The sequence below is a fragment of the Tetrao urogallus genome (assembly GCF_951394365.1).
Source record: "Tetrao urogallus genome assembly, chromosome: 3".
NCBI classification, from domain to species: domain Eukaryota; kingdom Metazoa; phylum Chordata; class Aves; order Galliformes; family Phasianidae; genus Tetrao; species Tetrao urogallus.
The window spans coordinates 37,022,155-37,027,841 of NC_136815.1; positions in this window are offsets into that span (position 1 = coordinate 37,022,155).

A 5,687-nucleotide genomic window follows, 5' to 3' on the forward strand; every position below is an offset into this window, starting at 1 on the left:
ATTGTCAGTATATGTTCATGCATTGCAGCAAGAAATTTCAATTTCCAACTTGCAACAGTGTGTTAACATTTACGAGATGTTTTCTAGAAAAGCTTAGAAGATTTGAAGGCACGAAGTGCACTCAAAAATAAAAGCTCAAGTCTCCCTCAATCCTCCATAGAGGATTAACAATTTTAACAAGGCCTTTTAGAGTACGTAAGACTAGTACAAGTAGAGGTATGACTAAACCAAGAAAAAAAAGATTTAAGTGAGACTCACACCATCCTTGTGGTTAGAATTGAAATAGGCACTGGAAATATCTCTAAGGTGTTGTGTAGGTCAGAGCTGATCCAAAATGTTAACAAAGAGCAAGAGATTCAAATCCTAATGCTTAAAGTTACCATTTTGATGGATAAGAAGAAAAATACCAGAAACAAAAAGTATGTGTTAGGAAACCATTGTCTCATACATTCTATTTTACTATTCTCCTATACTTTGTTTTCATTTATACCTATTCCTTTGTATCTCTGTAGAAAATACTTTTACTTGGACCTGAGGATACAATATCTATCCTTTGTCTCTTCATTTAATAATTTCCACCTCAGTGTTACTCCTCTTCATTGGGCTCTAAATATACCTTGAAAATGAAAGGAGATGTGATGTTGGCAATGAAAGAAAAGCAAGGGAAAAACTCTGTATATTAACAACAATTAGCTACAGAACAACCCAAAATGGCAGTTTATTGACAGATGGACAAACGAAATTACAGGTCCCAAGGGCTGCAATTCAAATCAGATTTAACATTATAGGGGATGACAAGGAATTAGTCTTATCAGCACACATGCCTATCCCACGTTCACTGTTACATATGCCTCTCTTCATCTGGCTGGCTTTTAAATATATGGAGTTGCAAGAACAGTACAGCTGGCTGACAACACCAAAAAAATAGTACAGAAATAGGATATAAAGGACTAAAATGAATTTCATCTTGGATGTGGAGAAGTCATTCCTGGAACCCAGAGACAAAGTCATCTATTGCTGAAGCAGGCAAAAGGTTTCACTGGAGTGTACCTAGAGCTCAGCAGATATCTGGAAACGCACTATGTTTAGCAGTATACCTTGCTGCTTTCTCAAAGACAGGCAGAATTTCAGTGATGAAACAGAAGGCAATATTTGAGGGCATGTGCAGGGGAGGAGACATTAGAGGCATGCCAGTTGTTCAGAAGGAAGACACAAGCAAATGGCAGTAAACTCTTGAGCTTTGCTGAGAAGGCCTAACAGACGTATTAGCTGGACTGTCAATTCTTTATGGGACTTGGAATTGCTTCCATCTTATAATTTAAAGCGGGGAGCTTTAGCACTACTGAATTGGGTATGCAGGTGGGGAAACAGACAAAACAGAAGGAAGAGGCCAGACAAGTGGAGTGTATAGACAGCTGATAAATGAGCCTACATGAGTAGATGAAATCATTAGAAAACTGGAACACCGGAAGGGAAAATGGGTCAAGAGCAACAACCTCAGGTTTGCAACAAGTCATTCCAAAACTGTTAGATGTAAATGTAGAATATTAATGAACTGAAACACGTTCTATATAAAGTAGCATAAATGCATATTAAATATTCATTTTTTTCAAGGAAAATGCTCCATAATGCTCAAATGGTTCAATAAATACTCTGCAACCAGCATGCATGTTGAGAAACTGCTAATCTGCTGAAAACAGAAAATGGCATTAAAAAATTAATTCAAAAGCCTTCTAGGGTTTTCTAATCTGTATTCACAGAGCTTGTGCATTATCAATTCACTCCATGTAAACATAATTTTGAAATTTAAGCCCAATTTGTGTTGCGTGTGTGTTTGTCATCTGTCACTGATTTTACAATGTGTTTCAGAATGGATTAGAAACTGGAGGTATATTAATTTGGATTCCCAAACTGAATTGTTTAAATGAACAGTAATTGTAGATAATATTGAGTGTCTCTGAAAAGGTATGTCAAGCACAGATCTGAAAAGGTTATTTCAATTCCAAAATACTTTTCCAAGGAATTTCATATGCTTCAAAGCACAGTCTTGAGGAGGAATTCTAAATGAGAGGAGAAAATACAGATCCAAATATCAGTGTCTGTAAGATTGAGGGATTGTTTTCTTGTTTACAAGATAGCCATAAACCAAAGGCAATCCACCAGTAGCTTCACAAATTCCACTTGTTTCCCTTGTTCCAACCTATGGATGAGACACTGGACTTCTCTTAGATCCCATTGGCTCACTTCCTCTTTCTTGTATATTTCATTTGATATGGCCTCGTTACAAAGAGACAAGTCTTAACACTTAACAGTTGCAATGTTTTGATCTGGCTACAGCTTGATACTGTACTGAGATGAGATCTGACGAAGGCTTGTGAATACCTGAGGGAGATGGCTTACACTTGTATATATACCTTACAACATTACACACATGTTCTGCTGAATGCCCTGAGGATTTTGAAAGAGCTGAAGCGAAGCTTTAAACAGACCTGAAAATTTTTTTAGTCCCACTCATTTGGCAAAATGTCTTCCAAATACTCCTACATCCTGTCCATCCTCCCTTGATACCCAAGAAGCAGTTTTTCTAAAAGAACATAGTTTCTGGGAATTTCATGGGATCTTTCCTCATTGATTAAATCCCTTACCCTTACCAAACATTATGGTTTTTTTGGTTTTTTTTTCCCTATTGCAAAATTCCCATAGGATATTTTTAAAGGAAAAAGAAAACTGTTCAAAGCAAACCACTTCACTGTTGTTTTGCTCACTTCTAAAACACTTTTTCTTTTGAGACTAGTGCCTCAGCCCTCAAAAACATAGTCAGGCCATTTAATCTGTCTGAAACAGCTCTAACACCATGACCCATGATGCATTTGTGTTCCCATTACATTTCCACTCAGTCAAAACAGGTGTCTGTGCCACACAGGTCGAGAAGCAGCCCAGCTAATGGCTAATAATGCCATCCTCAATAAAGCACTAAGTTGTATCATCTCCAGTACCTCTTACAAAACTCTGGCATTAAAAACGTGTTTCTCCTAAATTTCCTATCAGCCTGTAATGTTTTTAAGTACGTTACATAATAAAACCTCTAACTAAGGTCTTCCTAACACAGCCTGTGCAGGTGCACTATTCCGTTGTCCGTGGTTCTGTTATCTAAAGGTCCTGCAAGAATCTGTAGCTACTGGTACATCTCTTATCACCCACGCAGCATGGGCATTTGATGCACTATGGTGGGGCATGTATCATTTGTATCAGTCCTGGGAACAAGCCAACAAAATTTCCCAGATAGTGCCTTTATTCTTTTGGGTTTTTAGCTCAGTTTTCAAGTGCTGTAACAAAATGCCTTGATGCAAGCTATATGTCAGTGTGGGCATAGGAAAAATAAAGATGCATTCAAATTCTGACAATGATTTATCTGAGTTTTCTGTGGGGTTTTTTATTATTATTTATTTTAAACTCCAAAGTAGATTACACATGACATTATTTAGAATGACTAATTGTAGAGGTGGAAACCATGACATCTGTATGAAGACAGAAGCCCAGACTTTCACAACACTTAGCAACCACTTAGCATAGACTCCAAGCAACAGATTTCCTGGTCGTCTGCTTTTTATTAGTTTGCTATTGACTTCCAATAAGAAACCGAGCCAAATCTGGCAGCAGTCTATTCCTTCTGATTTATGTAATGCAGAGACTGTTCATTCAGCAAAGAAAGATTTGACAAAAGCACTAATTGAGAATTAGTAAGTTTTGTGCAGTCACTGAGGTCTGAACATGTTTATATAGCTGCCTGAAGCTGTTTTTGCTTGAGAAACAGAGAGTTACAAGTATTTGTTCAAGTTTCGAACGACCAAAGAAGGTCTGAGCAAGAGAAACTGTGCCAGCATATTGTTTAATGTTTGTCCCTTCCCCAACAGCGACTTGCCTTGCAGTCAGCTGCAATCAGTAAGGAGTTCCCACGCTGCAATAAAACACAACTGTTACAGCTCCCCAGCACTACTGCTTCAAAGACGACATGGGGGAGAGCTGCTCTGATTCCCTGAATAAAAACCAAAACTTGCATAAGCAAAGCCATGAGTGGAGCAAGGAAAAGAAAAAAAATCCAGTGTTCCTAAGGTAGCACTGCCCATGGGCTCTTTTATCAGTGGAAAGAACAGTCACCTTCAGCTCTTCCTCTCCCCGTGGTGGACAATCTTTTATTCTGCAAATGCTGCAAAAGGATCTTTGAGTGTAGATTTTGCACTTCATGCCAGTCCTTCCTTCCTTGTTGAAAACTGAAAATGTGCAGTGAAAGCAGAGCAAGGGGGAAAACAGCTGCAAGAGGAGAAAAGAGGCAAGATGGACTTGAAAAGAAAAAAAAAAGAAAAAAGAAAAAGAAAAGGAATAAAGAAAGAAAATAAAGACAGCAAGACAAAATATGGAAAGTGTATGAAATATGAAAGTAATATTGGAATAAAAGAACAAACAGGAAACTGTGGGTCAGATTAGTTCAAGACATATGTTCAAACCAAGAGAGAAAGAGAGCAACCAAAGAAAAAAGAGAGCTATCACAAAGCATCATAAAGATTGGAAAGGACCTCTGGAGATCATCCAGTCCAGCTCCCCCACTAAAGCAAGTTCCCTACAGTAGGCTGCAGTTGAAAAAAGGTTAAAAAGGAAAAAAAAAAAAAAAAGAAGAAGAATACACTTTAATTGTGTGCAGTTTGCTTGCAACATATTTGTGGCCATCACCTGTCCTAGTCTTTTCCCACTAGGACTGTGCACATCTCCAGCAGCTGCCTGAAGCTTGAGACTTCAGCTGTACTGGTATACATTTGGCAGGACTTAAAATGTTGTGACACAGCGTGGGCAAAGGGAATGCAAATAAAATTCAGCAGCAAAAGCAAAAGATGTATTTCGAACTGTGACATCTTTTTCTGACCCCTCCATAAAATTAGCTTCCAGAATGAGCAATGGGACCAGGTTTTACCCAGAGCTATAGCAACAACAACAGTTCATTTCATAAATCCCTTTTCCCCCACACCCAAAGTGCTTCTATCTCACACAAAGGATTACCAGACTTGGAATTTTCTTTAAAATGATTCTTTACGGCTAACAGGAGAACAGCAATATTATTAAGGCTTTTCATTTTCAGCACTAACTTTTCCCCTTGTTTTTCTGTCTATTTGATTAAAAAAATGGAACACTTACTACATTCAGCAGCGATTGTCACAGCAGACCAAAGCAATCTGTAGTCTTACTATTAAAATTAACAGTTGATGGCCCATTGGTAGGACTTTGTTAACACTTTGATATTGGACTCCACATATTTCTCCAAAATCAACACAACGTGCCAGGCAATCAGCTGGAGTGAGCTGAAAAGTCATCCCTTTTTCTGCCTTGCAAAAGATCTTGCACACGTGTACTCTGAAGTGAGCAAGACAGCTCTCTGCAGAGGCTGTGTGCTGCTTTAAGTGAAGCCGTGCCCCCAGTGCCACCATGGCTTCCCCCTGCTCAGCCCTGGCTGTCAGCCCCTCTGCACAGACAGCAGCCAAAGCACAATCCCCTCCTCTGCTCCAGTCTACAGACAAGCACATTTTTTCTCTCCTGGGTGTTTTGTTCTAAGTTAATATTATCCCCATGGGTATTGTAACAGCAACAACAAATCCACAAATGTTGAATTTTGTAAAGAGCATTTGCAGAAATGTGAG